The 17,817-nt window shown below is 38.2% G+C and overlaps 1 pseudogene; it reads left to right on the top strand.

Moving 5' to 3' along the window:
* The first annotated feature begins 13,679 nt into the window (after positions 1 to 13,679).
* LOC130844383 (uncharacterized) lies at positions 13,680 to 17,494 on the top strand (annotated as a pseudogene).
* The last annotated feature ends 323 nt before the right edge of the window (positions 17,495 to 17,817 follow it).

Here is a 17,817-nt window from a genome sequence, read left to right as displayed (position 1 = left end):
TGTGTTCATTACTTGTGGACTTGCATTTCAAAATTTAATACAACTCAATGACCGCAATGTTATTATACATTTCCAACCTTTAAACACATTAGAAGATTCCCAGAAACTATCCACTAGTGTAGGCGCACGTGACCATGACACCAAAGACTAAGAGTTTGTTAATAGTAAAATTTTAGGGACATTTGAGTTTGTGTTATTTAAGTAACACTTAACACAGAGCTGGTCAAATGCTTATATTCTGCTCAGGCAGCAAAATCTTGTACAAAAAAAAATCAGTAAAGCTTTATGCAATTAGAAGTTTTATTGACATCAGTTGCACAAGTGAATCTTCAGTAGGATCCTTTGTTCTTATCAGTAGGATTCTTTGTTCTTTTTTTCCTTTGTTGTGTTCATAAGGTGAAACGGGATATGTTGTGCTGTGTTATCAAAGCTTGTCCTCATAAAATGTATATACAGCTTGATGAGTCAACTGATGTTGATGATCTGTTAAGTTACTAATATGTGTGAAGTAAGTAAAGAAGAAAGTGATCACAGAGCAGTTATTTTGCTTTGAAAAAATGTGATTAATATAAAAGGAATCAATGTGTTCAATCATATCACAGACTTCTTTAGGAAGCCTAGCTAACCAAAGCTGCTTCTGGTTGGCTACAAAAAGCAATTGGGATTTTTTTGTGTGTGTCTATGGGAGGAAGGTATCATGATCATACAGTGCATATTGTACTTTCATGCACTTGCTACTTAGACTTTGCAGGAGCTTAAAGTATAGATTTTCTCTGATGCTATGCACAATAAATGACATCATAGGTATACTCTGAACTTTGGTCTCCTTGGAGATTTTATTGGAGAAATAGATACAAAGCAAATGATCCTTTGACAAACAAATGTGAGGTGGCTCTCCTAGGGTGAAACAGTTACTAAGGTTTCTTGAAAGGGGTAAAAATTATATTTTAGTTTATAACATAGCAAAAAAGAAAGCTGATCTTTCTTCTAGAAAATACAGTTTTTTTCATAAGTGAGGTCCAGTCCATAAATATATGCAGAAAAGTGGGAAGAACACATTAGAATACAAAGAGAGACTTTATGTTGTATTTTTAAAAGAACTATGTTTTGAAAAACATTCTAAAAAATATATTTTAACTAAATTTTTATTTCCTGAAGGAGAATTTGTTTTAGAAAATGAAGGACTAATGTAGTAACTGGTGTAACAGTATTGGATCCATTTCATTTTAACTTTGTCAGTGATAGTGATTTGATACACCAGTCTATCCCTGAACCTGAATAAAGTTTAAGTTAGTAAAACTTGAGTATTTGGCTTGTTCAGTTAGCTCCATTTTTTTTTCAAGATTTATTTGTTATATTATTTATTTATTTTTGGCTGCGTTGGGTCTTCACTGGTGTGTGTGGGCTTTCTCTCTAGTTGCGGCAAGCGGGAGCTACTCTTTATTGCAGTGCGCTGACTTCTCAGTGCGGTGGCTGCTATTGTGGAGCACGGGCTCTAGGCGTGCGGGCTTCAGTAGTTGCAGCACGTGGGCTCAGTAGTTGTGGCTTGTGGGCTCTAGAGCACAGGCTCAGTAGTTGTGGCGCACGGGCTTAGTCGCTCCACAGCATGTGGGATCTTCCCAGACCAGGGCTCGAACCCGCATCCCCTGCATTGGCAGGCAGATTCTTAACCACTGCGCCACTGGGAAAATCCCCAATTAGCTCCATTTTTATAGCTAGCAAAGCAACTATATACGTAGGAAACTGGAGTATTCTATTTTAGTGTGTGGATGTGTAAATTACTGTCCCCAGAGGTATCCCAGATTATAGCATGCTCCACCCAATTGTCCAGAATGCCAAAAAGTTCAGTATTTCTGTCTCCCAAGATGTCAAGCCTAATTGCTTCCTCACATTCAAAGGGCAAGTACTGCTTGCTGCTGAAAGTCAAACTGTTCAAAGAGACCTTCAGTTCACTCAAGCCCTTGCCATTTCTGCCACCATTTTCATCTCACTCTTAAAGAAACACAACACTGTTGTTTTTTTCCAAGGGGTAATGCTGGGTTGTGACAACCTTCCTGTAAGAGTTGGAACACAAGTAATTCTCCTTGAAAGGCAGATTAAACACTGAAAGTTCCAAGAGCTCATCTCACTACCAGAGGATCATGTCCCAGTATTGGTGGTAGGGCTGAGCTGCTTGTTTTAATCCCGACCACTCTGGGGACTGATTTTATTTCAGGCTACCCTGGATCCTTCAAGCTCTGGGAGGGAACATTTTCCCCAAGCCCATTGTTCTTTCGTCAGCTGCCTTACACTGCCAGATTGTCCTGGATTCACTACATAGCAGCACGTTAGATTCAGCCGTGAGAACACTTGCTCGTGGAGAGAGCATGTCCTTTAGTAGGCTGAGACTGAGCAGAATTCAGAGCCTGCAACTGTGTGGATACCAAAATATCCTCCTTGCACCACTAGACTTGATGCAGGATGAACTAATGATTGTTTCACTTTTTAGGTCCATGGTTATTTTTCATGTTTCATTTTTTCTGGTCTCTGTGTCAGAGTCACCTACTTGAAATCTGCTGGATGTTAATAATTTACAATCTTTGGGATGATAGATTGAGTTCCTCATTTCTTCCTTCTCGAAAGACCTCTGGGCTCCTTAGTCAAACCAGTCCCCTCCTTTGCTGGAAGATTTAAGAAATACCAATCAATACTTTTCTCAAGAGGGAAAAAAAAGAATTCTGCCTTATTGGACAAGATACTGTTTGTAATATTTGACATACGAGAATTGTCACTATTATATGTCAGTACAAACACTAGCAACTGCCTAAAGAGGAGGAATAAAATATATATGGCAGTGCCCAAAGTAGTTCCTCATTTCTTGAATGGTATTGAACAATATAGTCGTAGGAAAGTCACTGAACCAGTTAACTTTAAAAATGTTTAAGGCACACACCTTTTATGTATTATTTTATTATTGTCTCAAAACTAAAATATGTTCTAATTTTTTATTCCTTCGTATTTATAATTTTTAAAATTAAAAACAGCAGCATCAGTGAGTTTTAAAAGAGGTATGAGGAGCAGTTTTGAAACAAATTGCAGGAAAGGTTAAGACTTGCTGGTCTGGCACAGATTAGGCCATTTGGGCCATATTTATTAAATGAATTAGAAAATTAATTGATTTTATTCAATGAATGAATGCATGAATAAACATAATTAAGAGATTAAGAAAACCTTATAAACACTATTTGAAAAGAATCTCCATCTATGAGTTTCATGGAAGGAGAACATCATACACATATTTTTTTTAAACGCTAAAAGCAATTCAAGCAATGTTTTTAGAAACACTGTCAATAACTGACAAAAACTATGACAGGCAACTAAGCGATCTGCAAGGTGTAATATATATATTTTAAGACAAAAGAAGGCCAACATGACCTATGATCTGTATCAGGGCTTAGAATTCAAGTATTATTGTCCTTAAATTCATGCTGTTTCTGCTCAGACAGTAGTGGCTCTGACTCATGCATGCTCTTTCAAGACTTTCTCAGTCCTTATATTTATTTGAGATTTTCTCTGTAAAGCAGAGGTGCCTTTACCATACTATAATGACCGATAAAGATGGATCATACACACAGTAAATACAGAGTGCCCTGACTTAGGTATGAAAAATTCCTCCTAGGAGAGAATAAAGACCTGAACAGAGAGAAGAATAAATAAAACAGGGACTGAAGGATTAGATGCTATTCAGAACCTTTTTTTTTTTTTTTTTTGCTGTGTTGGCTTTCTGTTGCTGCACATGGGCTTTCTTTAGTAGCGGCGAGTGGGGTCTACTCCTCGTTGCAGTGCGCAGGCTTCTCTCATTACAATGGCTTCTCTTGTTGCGGAGCACAAGCTCTAGGTGCGCGGGCTTCTGTAATTGTGGTGTGTGGGCTCAGTAGTTGTGGCACGAGGGCCCTAGGGCACATGGGCTTCAGTAGTTGCAGCGCATGGGCATAGAGTGCAGGCTCAGTAGGCGCGCATGGGCTTAGTTGTTCTGTGGCATGTGGGACCTTCCCGGACCGGGGATTGAACCCATGTCCCCTGCTTTTGCAGGCGGATTCTCAACCACTGCGCCACCAGGGAAGTCCCAGAACCTTCATATTCTGCCTCACATTTACTCTGCTTACCTTTACTCCAACTCAGAGTCAATAATACTACAGCACATCTAAGAATTATATCCTGAATAAAACTAACTCATGTTGTCATACTTGAGGATATCTGCCATTAAACTAATGGTATTTATATACATGCAAAGTCTATTTTAATATCTATCTAACTGTATGGTACCAGAATTCCAAACCATGTCCTTTGTACTTGTGTTAATTTTACATGAAGCTTTAAGTCACATCTCAGATTATATACGAACCTCAATCTGTGAGTCAAAATGAAACACAGTATTTAGAAAATGTCTTTTTATACAAGCTGAAATATCCACTGGTTGTCTTTTATTTTAGCAGGGGCTTAGCATCGTGTTTACGCTTTAATCAGAGTGTGACATTAGCTTAGTTCTCTTGTGTCTACTAGCTTCATTAAAAACATGAATATTTGCCACCAACAGAAAGAAAATATTTTCTTTTCAAGTACAATTCAAATGCCTTAAAGATTTAAAAAAAAAATTGTATTCCTGTCATGTTGTGAGCTTAAAATAGGAATACAGTTTCAGGTTGGTAAACTCTGATTGACTTATCTTTTATTATACATGGTCTTTCTCCTTAAAAGGCCTACCTTGTTTGATAGCATTCCTACCAATTATAGCACTCCTTTCTACTAAGGCATTGTTTCCAGCAGGCCCCTGTTAAAATGCAAATATGCCATCTGGCAGGCCTTTACCTCATTAGCTCACACCATCGCAGCAGCACATATTATGTATCATATTAGATATGGAAGAGACACTGAGCTGATGAACTCTGGCTAAGAGAAGGTGGTTGGAACTATCCCAAGAAGGGGGTGCTTTGGGACATGGCCTGGGGGCAGTAGAGCAGAAAGAGGAGAGTAAGATGCAGAGTAGGGGGAACTAAAGACAGTATTTCCAAGTTTGGCATTTCATCCAGGTCCTAGCTGTGATGGAGTCACAGAGAAACAGAATGCCAGAGCTGCAAGAGAAATTTGCAAACATGTAATTGAAGACTTTCGCCTTACAGATGAGTAATCGAAGGTTGCAGAGAGCTTCGTGACTCCTTTAAGTGCCCTCAGCTAGACTCTCATCATCAGCTCTTAAAGGCCAGAGGGCCTGCACTTACCTAGTGCCTTAGCATTCACAATGTGTAAAGCTGCGCAGTTATTCACATGCAATTTTATGTGCATATTTGGTAGGTTTTACTTTCTTCAAGCACAGTGAAATCCACCAAATAAATCTTTTGTGTCATCTCATGGCAGTTGATAGAATTAGGGTGGTCCCTGCTCCGGTCACTGCTGCCCAAAGTCAACCTCCCAGCAGAAGTAGAGTTTTGTTAAGAATTCAGAGGAATTAAGCTCCCAGGTAGCCCTGTCCAGGAGGCTGAGTGTTAAAACATTTGGCAAAATTTCTTCTGGGCTCATAATCCTAACTCCAAGTGCTGACATACATGGAGAGAAGTCTTTTGTTCTGAGTCGAGAGCCACCTAACAACCCCTACCTCCGCTGTGCTGCTTCTGACTGCTGCACGTGTGACTGAATTGTCAAGATGGGGATATGAGGTGAGTGCCTGATTCCTAAGGTTACTTTCCAGAGTAGGAATAGGAGAGGCTTTATTTCTGCAGGTCCATAGCAAATATTTTCTGCTAATATTTGAGCAGAAACAGTATATTTGTAACTGAAGAAATGGCTGTGTTTTGGGTTTTGATATAGCAACCGATGAGATTTCCTATGAAGTACCCAGTAACCCTCTGAGATGCTGACTTGCTTTATTTAAACAAACAAACAAACAAAAAAACAAAAAAAAACCCCAAAACTGAATTTCCCTCAAAAGCCCTAATTTCAAGTATTCTATGTTGTTGCCCATATTCGTCTTAAATGTAAACGCTTTTTTCTCCTGGTTATAAAACTAGCATACTCAACCCATGGAATATATGGAAACTAAGAGAAATAGTAAGAAGACTATCACAGCCTCCTCCATTAAATTCCATTATCTAGAAAAAACTCTAAACCTCATATTATGTTACTGTTTAGGAATGTTAGTTGTGAATTCAGCAGTTTCACCATCATCTTCTGAGGTCTCCTCAGAGAAGCTGAGAACTGTATTTCCCCAAATTCCTTCTCTCTGTGAATCCAGGTTGCAGTTTCCTAAGTGAGAGGCAGGAGATTTGCACAGAAGAAGGAGATGAGAGGCTGTTGTTATTTGAAGAAAGTGGCAGAGAGACTCAGGAGCACACATGAGAATGAAAATGGCTTTCCCAATGAAGAACTACCTATCTGGCTGCTGTTGACCGAGACAGTTGTTTAGAGCTTCTCCAAGATTATTAAGAATTGCAACAGCTCCTTTTGGGGAAGTGAAACCCTTCACACCTGGAATACATGGAGTGCCTTCCATTTCCTTAATTGAAGCCTGACCGTATATTTTCCTCCTATTTTTAAAATGCATGTGCCTATGTATATACATATATATATATATATATACACACACACATTTATATACAAGTCTCATTTTATTTCTTTTTTAAAAGATTTATTTATTTATTTGTTGCCTGTATTGGGTCTTCATTGCTGTGCACAGGCTTTCTCTAGTTGCGGCAAGTGGGAGCTACTCTTTGTTGTGGTGTGCAGGCTTCTTATTGCTGTGACTTCTCTTGTTGTGGAGCAAGGGCTCTAGGCACGCAGGCTTCAATAGTTGTGGCACTTGGGCTCAGTAGTTGCAGTTCATGGGCTCAGCAGTTGTGGTACAAGGGCTTAGTTGCTCCCCAGCATGTGGGATCTTCCCAGACCAGGGCTCAAACCTGTGTCCCCTGCATTGGCAGGCAGATTCTGAATGACTGCGCCATTGGGGAAGTCTCTCACTTTATTTCTTAATATTATATAAAATGCACTCTACCGTTAAATAACTTGCGGTTTATATAATATTTTAAGTCATTTTGATATGTTTAATCATTCTCCAATATGTGGCATTTAAGATTGTTCCATTTTCAACAGTATCATAAATGCTAAATTGAAGAAGGCAAGGACAATTTTTATTTATATATATATCTGATTATTTCCCTAATAGATATCCAGAAATAAATTTACTGGGCCAAAGAGTAAAATTACTCTTTAAGGCATTTGATATATATTGTTGGTTTTTTGTTCAGAAAGATTGTACAGATTGAATTCTCATTAGCAGTATTTGGCTGCTTTCATTATTTTACTGCATCATTAACAGTAAATAATATGTTCCTTCTTGCCAGACCATGTATTCTGATATGTATTTTAGAAAATTAGCCAGCTATCTCTTTTGCTTTGTTCAAAGTAGATGTTTGATAGATATCTGTTGACAAAATGATAATAGGAAACATGGCAGGCCTTTGCAGATGTAAGAGTGGATTTTAAAACTGATATAGCATTTAGTTAGCACCCAGGAGTTCCAACAGGCAACCAAAATATCTTTCTCAGAAGGAGCGCTGAAAACTCCCATTAAATGTTTTTGTTCTGTAGCAGACTGCAGAGTGCCTCTAATTATCAAGGTAACAGGTGAAAGTTTCAAGAAGAGCAGCCTGTTCTTTGGGACTTTAAAGGCAGAATAGTGTGGAGCACCAGATCCAGCTGGTAGCCAGTAAGGCATTAATGACATGCAACCTTCCTCTAGGTTGTGAGATATAAACCTGGTGTAGATACAACCTATAGATTTTAGGTAAGGTTGTTCATTCTTTGAATTCATTGAATAGTAGTGCAAGACCTCAAGCCATAGTCTGGCACTGTAAAGAAGGAAGCCATCATGATTATTCCTGTAGCTCTGGTCCATTGCCTGTAAGTGTAGAAAAGATCAATGTCCTGAAAATATTCAACTTTTGTTGTGGTGATTCAAAAGGTTTAAAATCAAAGTATAAATGGAGAACAGCTATAAGTTAAGAAGGAAAAGGAAGAGGCCCCTTAAAAGTGTCTTAAGAACAGGATCACAAATATGCCAGAATTTTCCCAAGAAAAATAAACAACAGAAAGGAAAAATATCAGCAAGCAAATTTGGTTGGCGTTCAGTAACCAAGAGCCTACTCTTTGAGGTTTGAGTGAGTTGAATGCAGAATCATAAATAATGGCAGGACATATAGCTAGAACCTATCAATTTCTGGGTTGTAAAATTCCTATTGCTTATTTTAAATATTGTCACACAGAAATTTATGACATCACTTAGGCGTTGCAAACATAAAATACTCTATATAAAAATAATAAAATAATAGAGTAAATTTTAATGTACACCAAGTAAATTATGATCTGGTCTAATACCCATTACTTTTTCCTGATTCTGCCTTGAGTTTGATCTCATACACCTTATTCTGTATTGAAACTCTTTGAATTTTGCAGAACCAAATTCTTGGTCTAAGTGCTCACATTTCACTACCCAGAGAAAGCTGTAAATTGTAACTCATAGCCTCTCTCAACCACCTGAGAGAAGAGAACCTGTGACATAGAATGGAAGTAAAAGGCAGCATCTTTTGTGTGTGTGTGCGTGTGACACAATTTCGCCAAACTTCTCTTGATTTTCTTGCTTTCTCTTCATTCACAGAAAGTCAGATAGTTATGGATGAGAGTCATCTAAATATTTCTCTCGTCCAGGTTCTTTTCTAGTTTATATTATTTTTTGAAGAAGAGTGAAAAAGACTACTCAACATGTTCACAATTCTCATTTACTCTCATTTTGCTTTAATTTTAGTTTTGAATTGTCTTTGTTGAATTTTCTATAAAATGAATTAAAATTCCTTAACTACTAATCGTTTTTCCCTCAGCACTACCTGATTTTCAGACTGCTTTCTAAATACATTTTGAAGTTTACCTTAGCAAAATAAGTCCTTGCAGTGTCTTTGTAATATAATTATGTCTCATTTAGAATAATTCATTTTAAATCAAAAATTTATACAGAACTATACCACCTCCCAGAACAAGTTAGATAACCTGTGGGGCCTGGTGCAAAATGGAAGTATGGGACCCCTTGCTAAATAATTATTAAGACAGCAGACAGTAACAGCAGCACACCATTAAGCCAAGCATGGGTTCTTCTAAATGTGGAGTCCTGTAGGACTGTACACTTTTCACACCAGGGAGCTTGCCCTGCCATTACCTATAAAAGAACTATTAAAATGGAAAATTAAGTTCAAAGTCTTCAAAAGTGAAAGAGACATATAGACACATTTCAGGTGAAACTGAAGCCAAAATTTGATTCCCTGTCTCATTCCAGTAAATGGTCTGCATTCTGTAGATAATAAGCCAGAGATTTCAGTATGTTCTACAGGTTTGCCATCACATATTATGGGTCACTGTAGAAGATTATTTTTCAACCATGATGGTATTGGCATTTGGACTAGATAATGCTTTGTTGTGGAGACTGTCCTGTGTATTATAGGATGTTTAGCCACATCCTGTCCTCTATCCAGCAAACCAAAGTTGTGACGATCAAAAATGTCTGTAAATATTGCCAGATATTCCCTGGGGTGCAAAATCACTGAATTGCCATCTTAGAGACTACCTCATTTTTGGATTTTACTGTTGAAAAAGACTCATTAATCAAACTTTAGTCAAGGTCCCATGAGTCCTTTTTTTGACTAGACCTCACAGGGAGCTCTGTTATTGGCCCTTTTAGTTTGGTGTTAGCAAGAATTCTGTTGGGTCATATAGTAAAAATCCCCCACCTGTGATATCATAGAAAATTCCTCATCCCCACTCTTGGTATCTGACTACTCTCGATATCTGTTCAGATTTCTTATTCCCCACACTTAGTATCTTAGCACCTTGGCCTGGCTTCAGCAAAAATCCTGTCAAGTTGGTTTATTCAAAATCTCCCTTACTATTGATATTTCCTCTTAGTAATTTTCCATCCACTGACCTCCACCCTGCTCTTTGGCTATAAATCTCCACTTGTCCATGTTGTAATCAAAGTTAAGCTCTGTCCTCTATTGAAAAACCTCATCCCAGTAGTCCTCTGAATAAAATCTGCCTTACAGTCCTTTAATAAGTGACGCAAATACTGTTTTAACACTGTTTAAGAGAACCTCTGGGGGCATTTGTTGAAAATTCATATTCTCCACGGTTCAACTTAAGAGATTTTGATAGTGTAGATATTGAGTGGGACTCACATATATGCACTTTAGAAAGACCCTGGGTGACTCTGATATAGATCATCTAACTTTACATTCAGAAAAATACTGGTGTATGGATGCATCAAGGCAAATGGAACTCTACCATTTGATGAGTAGAGCTTAATGATGGTTGGGCTATTGTCATATTTACTTAGGACAACACACACACATATGGCCTCCAGATTAATGTTCAAGTCTCCAATTCAATTTGCTTTTGTAGACAGAGACACAATCTGCTTTGCAATTAGGTAAGCACCCATCTGGCAGAGAGAAAATTTGGAGGCTGTAAAATAAAATAGGTAAAGATTTTTCTTTGTCAGCAAGGCTGCCTGAAATAATGATCAGCTAATGAAAGTACTATAGGACTGAGCATTTGTGATTCTTTCAGGGTGAATTGGAATGGATGGCCCCAATGAAACAATACCTGATGTCAGATTATTAATGGTACCCTCCTTTCTTTCTAAGTGTAATTAGTTAAATTTTTTTTTAACATAAACAAGGTCAAATATCTGAAGGAAAGCTCAATGCATTCACCCAATTACAGAATTTACAGACATAAGATTTTAGAAATTAAGTTAATTCCCATATAATTGACAGAATTTTTAAATTTACTTCCAGATGTTTTGGATTTCATACTGTGACGTGTTCACAAGGCTAATAGACAACAAAAACAACAGGGAATCCTTTTCTTTGTGGGTATCCTCTCTATTTTTTGTGTGTGGATATACAAGTCTCTCTCAGTATATGTGTATTTCTGCTTGAGGGACTCTGACCCCAGGTTCTGCATTCTGACTCCACTGTTTTGAGTGTCTTCATTCAAGAAGGCAGGAATCAAATCAGATTAGTCTCAATTAATGAGTAAATCAAATCTCAAAAAATTTAATGTTAATTTTACTTTTTTTCCTAGTTACTCACTGCCACTGACCATCCAGTCACTTTCAATCTCATGTTTAGCTATAGCTTCAAAGAACCCAATTCAAACAGTCTCTGATAAGCCCTTTCTCTCATCTCATACTCACCTAGGAGGCCAGAAATATTTGAACCAGAATTGTTACAACCTTTCTTTTAAATAGCCTTTCTACAGGAGGTGGACTCTATAGGAAACAGAAGATCAATCGAAAAGAACAAGTAAATCAGGATGCAGAATATTGTCATTCTCATCTCATAAAAGTACAGGCTTGGGGCATCTTTAGAAAATGTTTCTTTTGAAAAAAAGTGCATTTGATTCTCAAAATTAGTAACTCCTTTGCACACATCAATCAGTGTCAAATGGTTTTCATTATATTTCATTGGTTTCTTTTAAGGCATTTATATGTTCATCAAGGCTCATTTTCCTGGGTGTCATGATTGTTGCTTGTTGAATGAAGTACTTCCAGAAAAGAATATGTAAATGTATTATTTACAAATCATAAGGTGACAAAATCTGGGCATAAGGAAGTCTAACTTTAGTTCAAAATATTTGTTATTTCTTGCATTTTATTAATATGCTGAAGAATCCTAATAATTATGGGTTAAATTATTTTTAAAACCCTTTCGAATTTCGAGTCTTAATCAGAATCTAAATGGCTTAGTGAAGACCCTCTCATGGAATGTGAAATATATGTACCATTCAGAATGGATAAAAATGTGCAGGGAAATCTCTGAATATGTATGTGAACAAACATGGATTTTGTGAACATGCATTTCAACTTTTCACACTTCACTGCAATAGTAAAGAGTTGAAAGTCATGCCCAAAGTGGGAAAAATTGTAGGTTTAGGTGCATTACCCGGCTGCCTTGGTACAGATAAATTTTTCAAAACACACTTCACAGTGTTTCAGATGAGATTTAATACTTGGGCTTGCTGGAAACTCTTTTGTATCATAAAGAGAGAGAATGCTAACAACTTGAGAAAGGATTTGCACCTAGGTTGGGCTGACCAAGGGCCTCATCTGACCACACATATCGATGTCTTCCTGTGTAAGATTCCTGGACTTGAGAAAATGCAGACATTTGGATGGGAAAAGAATTCCTCTGTATGAACCTGCCACCTTTCTAGTTTTTGTGGATTGGATGAATGTTTCTCATAGATCCTCATGGCCCTGGATGTTATGAACTCAGATCTCTTGCTTGCTGACAGTGCAGCTTCAATGGTACATCTCTTGGAGCTCCAGGTTTTGTCCATGGAAGTCTCTTTGACAGAGTGCCCCACTGTAGAACTTTTCTCAGGCTGTGGGACCCATATTTTTTGTAAGTGTATATTTTTACTCTTCTGATTTATTTATACTGTTTTCTCAGAAGGACTGAACAGATAGACATCTAATTTACATAACTAATATTTTTTAAGATTTCACTTGCCTATTACTTTCACATTGGCAAACCTCTTTCATACATATTTGTCTTTTTTTTTTTCGCTCACAATAACCATATAAGGTGGACAAGACTATTATTATCTCCATTCCATAGGTAGCAAAATTTTGTCTTAAGGCTATTGTTGCTTCCCTAAGAACATACACAGAGTAAATGACAAAGAATAGAGCCTAAGTCTGTGTATTCTTGATACTGTGCTCTTTTCGTAACTTCAAGCTGCCCCTTTTGCCACCTGTTTCGAGGACACAGAAAAAGTGATCACACCTGAGAGATATCCTATGGGATTAATAAGGATCTTCACAATTATTCTAAAAAGTTAGTAAGGGTAAAGAGCTCTGAAACAGGGCAATTAAATGGTTAATTGTAGAATAGGTGTCATTCTGTGACTTTTATTTAAACTATATTCAACATCCAATTTGCATATTGCAAACCTGCTGTTTATTCTGGAATTAATCTTCTTCGTAAATTGTCTTCATTAGAACTAAGAAAAGTGATTCTGGCAAAAGTTGCCTAAAAATAGAGTTTGATTTGATTTCAGTAGCAAGCTCTAAAAGGGCAAAATACATGATAATGGTAGTCAGATTCATTAAATTATATTACAATCAGCTTTCTGATTTGTCATCATGGCTATACGAAATTAATACAGATTTTGGTACTCAGAAATGAAGTACTGCTGTAACAAATGCCTAAAATTGTGGAATTGGCCTTGGAATTGCTAATGGGTAGAGGGTGAAAGAATTTTGAGTAGCAAGATACAAAATGTCTATGTTGGCTTTAACCGATTGTTGGTAGAAATGCGGATGCTAATGACTGCTGGTGAGGAAGTGAGGAGTGTGGTAAAGAAAGCCTATATTGTCTAAGACAGTAGCTATATTGTCATAAACAGAATGTTAGTAGAAATATGAACATTAAAGGTGCTTTTGGTGAGATATAAGAAGGGAATGAGAAACATGCTATTGGAAAATAGAGGAAAGTGATTCTTGTTATATAGTGGCAGAAAACTCAGCTGGATTGCATCCTACAGTTTTAAAGAAGTCCGAATTTGTAAGGGATGAACTTAGATATTTAGCTGAGAAGATGTACAAGCAAAGCAATAAAGGTCCATATGGATTCTCCTTGCTGATTATAGTAAAAAGGTGAGAGTGAAGAGATAAGTTGAGTGAAGATTATTAAACAAAGATAAACTAGGGCTTGATGAATTGGAAAATTCTCAGTCTATCCAGATTGTAAAAGATGCCAAAATTAGGAGATCCACAGTTAGGATAGCCTGTTCGGAAGAGATAGTGAAGGGTGTGACTGGACAGCTACTGACTAAAGCCTTCAAAGGATCAAAAGGGCAGAGTATTGCATCACACAAAGGAATTTTTGAAGAGACTATAGACATGTGGCTTATGAATTCACTCAGCCATCTCAGCAGAAGCCAAGAATAAGATCCTGTCTATTGATGTGAGTGTTTATATTTATTAACTCAGTGGCTGACATGACATATTTTTCTATCTGATTTGGCTACATATTCTTTGAGGCAATTTTTAATAAAAAGGTTTTTACAATAGTTTCAGATTTATAGAAAAGTTTCAAAGATAGTACAGAGAATACCCATGTACTCAACACCCAATTTCTTCTATTGTTAACATCTTGTATGAGTATGGTAGTTTGTCGCAATTAAAGATCCAGTATGGATTCATTATTATTAACTGAAGTCCATCCATCCTTTACTCAGATTTCCTTAGTTATTACCTACGGTTCTTTTTTATTGCTGCTGGAATTAGTGTCAGTTCTGAGTTAGTATCTAGTAATCCCTAAATAGACTGATTATTTCCTTTTTCCAGTGCACAGTCACCATGGGAAAAGGCTGTAGGTCCCTATGGGAAAGGGTGGGAGAAAGATTAGCAGTACACAGTTTAGGTGGTGTAATGTGATCCTTCCTCAAGAGTAGCCAACCTTTCCTTCATTCAAGGATTTCCAGGTCTGTCAATTGATTCAACTCTGAGAATTGATTGAGGGGCCATGTATTAGTCTGTGTGAAATAAAAAGAAATAGTATCAAACCTGAAGAGGGGGTTGTGGGAACCTCTAATTTATAGCCAGGTTGGACAGAAGTTGTGGGTAACCTAGGGACCTACTCCTTGCCATTGGTGTGTGAAGTGGGCAGCAGCCTTGTGGAACTGGGCTCTTAACCTGTGGGGTGTTGACTAACTCTGGTTAGTATCAGAATTGAATTGAATTGCAAGATACCCAGCTAGTTTAGAGGGTTGGTCAGGATCTATGGAGGTCAGGTAATCAGTGGAATTTTAGCTCATGTCCATCTCATAGTGGGCCCAGTGGACCCTCAGACCCATCTTGTGGTGATTTCCCCAGTTCTGGAAGGCATAATTGAATAAATATACTCATCATCTGGTGGAATTCTCACATCAGTTTCCTGACCAGTGGAATTAGGGCTATTATGGTGGGAAAGGCCAAATGGAAGCTGCTGAAACTGACTCTATCTAGGAAAATAGTAAACCTACAGTAATGTTTCATTCCTGGGGGAGATTGCAGAGATTAGTACCACCATCAAGGACTTGAAAGATGCAGGAATAGTTATTCCTATCACAATCCCATTCAACTCACCTAATTGGCCTTACAGAAGGCAGATGGACTTTGCAGAATGACAGTGGATTATCATAAGCTTAACCGGGTGGTGACTATATTTGAAGCTGCTGTACCAGAGATGGTTTTCTTGCTTGAACAAATGAACACATCCACTGGTGCCAAGTATGCAGCTATTGATATGGCAAATGCTTTTTTCTTGATATCTATTAGAAAAGACCACCAGAAGCAGTTTGCTTTTTATCTGCTTTTATACCTCAGGGGTATATCAGTTCTCCAGCCCTATGTCATAACTTGGTTAGCAGGAATTTGATCACTTTTCTCTTGCACAAGATATCACACTTCATTGCTCCAAAGAAGACATGCAGATGGCTAACAAACACATGAAAAGATGCTCAACATCACTCATCATTAGAGAAATGCAAGTAAAAGCCACAATGAGGTATCACCTCACACCAGTCAGAGTGGCCATCATCACAAAAATCTAGAAACAACAAATGCTGGAGAGGGTGTGGAGAAAAGGGAACCCTCCCACACTGCTGATGGGAATGTGAGTTGGTGCAGCCACTATGGAGAACACTATGGAGGTTCCTTAAAAAACTATAAATGGAACTACCATATGATCCAGTCATCCCACTCCTGGGCATATACCCAGAGAAAACCATAACCCAAAAAGAAACATGTACCACAGTGTTCATTGCAGCACTGTTTACAATAGCCAGGACATGGAAGCAACCTAAATGCCCATCAACAGATGAATGGATAAAGAAGATGTGGCACATATATACAATGAAATATTACTCAGCCGTAAAAAGGAATGAAACTGAGTTATTTGTAGTGAGGTGGATGGACCTAGAGGTTGTCATACAGAGTGAAGTAAGCCAGAAAGAGAAAAACAAATACCATATGCTAACTCATATATATGGAATCTAAAAAAATGGTTCTGATGAACCCAGTAACAGGGCAAGAAGAAAGATGGAGATGTAGAGAACGGACTTGAGGACACAGGGTGGGAGGGGGTAAAGGGGAAGCTGGGATGAAATGAGAGAGTAGTATTGACATATATACACTACTAAATGTAAAATAGATAGCTAGTGGAAAGTTGCCGCATAACATAGGGAGATCAACTCAATGATGGGTGATGACTTAGAGGGCTGGGATAGGAAGTGTGGGTGGGAGTCACAAGAGGGAGGGGATATAGTGATATATGTATAAATACAGCTGGTTCACTTTGGTGTACACAAAAAACCTGGCACAGCTGTGTAAAGCAATTATATTCCAATAAAGAGCTTAAAAAAAAAAAGATATCACACTGGTTCATTACATTGCTAATAATTATGCTGATTGGACCTAGGGAGCAAGAAGTAGCCACTACTCTAGACTTATTGGTAAGACCTTTATATGTCAGAGAGTAGGAAATAAATGTGACAAATATGCAAAGGCCTTCTCCTCAGTGAACTTTCTAAGAGTTCAGTGATGTGGAACATGTCAAGGTATTTCTTCTAAACTGAAGGATAAGTTGCTGCATCTGGCCCCTCCTGCAACCAAGAAGGAGGCACAACACCTCATGGGCCTCTTTGGATTGACACATTTTTCATTTGGGTGTGTTACTGGCCCATTTACTGAATGACTCAAAAAGCTGCTAGTTTTGAGTGGGGATTAGAGCAAGAGAAGGCTCTGAGACAGGTCCAGGCTGCTGTGCAAGCTGCTCTGCCTCCTGGACCATATGACCCCGCAGATCCAAAGGTGCTGGAAATACTAGTGTTCCGACAAGGAGCCTTTGGCAGGCCTCTACAGGTGAATTGCACACACATCCTTAAAAATTTGTAGGAAAGCCCCACCATCCCCCACAGATAACCGATTTCCTTTTGAGAAACAGCTTTTGAACTGCTAGTGGGACTTAGTAGAGACCAAATGCTTAACCATGAGCCACAAAAGTTATGGTGCTACCTGAGCTACCATTAATGAACTGGGTGTCATCTAGCCTATGAGGCCACAAATTTGAGTGGCACTCCTCTCCATCATCAAATGGAAGTGGTATTTGCACAGTTTGTCTAAGTAGGCCCTGAAAGTGCAGGTAAGTTACATGAAGACATGGCCCATGTGCCCATGGTCCCTAATCCTGCTGCACTGCCCTCTTTCTCCTATTCTGTATCTGTGACCTCGTGGAAAGTTCCCTATGATCAATTGACAGAGGAAGAGAAGTCTCAGGCCTGGTTTAGAGATGGTTATACATCATATGCAGGCACCATTTAAAAATGGACAGCTACAGCACTTACAGCCCCTTTGAGGACATATGCATAATTCGTATCCACGAAGATATTAAAAGACATATGGTATGTTTAAGATTTTATAATCTACATTATCAACAGACAGAAAACTTCTATATTTGAACTAGGTGTAAATGAAATCCAAATATTTCTCTTACAGTTTTACACATTGGCTGCTTGAAAATGTTTTCAAAGTTAGCGCCTAGCTCCATACATTCAAACCCTGTCTTTTCTCAGTACTTACACACTTGCCAGACCCCTTGGGATACACTCATGTCAGGCCTGGCCTTGCCGTATTTTTCATTTTGCTGGGTAAATCACAACAGTGGGTGAGTAGTAATTTTCTTAGAAACCATT

The sequence above is a fragment of the Hippopotamus amphibius genome, chromosome 2, assembly GCF_030028045.1.
Source record: "Hippopotamus amphibius kiboko isolate mHipAmp2 chromosome 2, mHipAmp2.hap2, whole genome shotgun sequence".
In the NCBI taxonomy this organism is placed as follows: domain Eukaryota; kingdom Metazoa; phylum Chordata; class Mammalia; order Artiodactyla; family Hippopotamidae; genus Hippopotamus; species Hippopotamus amphibius.
This window is presented reverse-complemented; position numbering and strand designations above follow the sequence as displayed.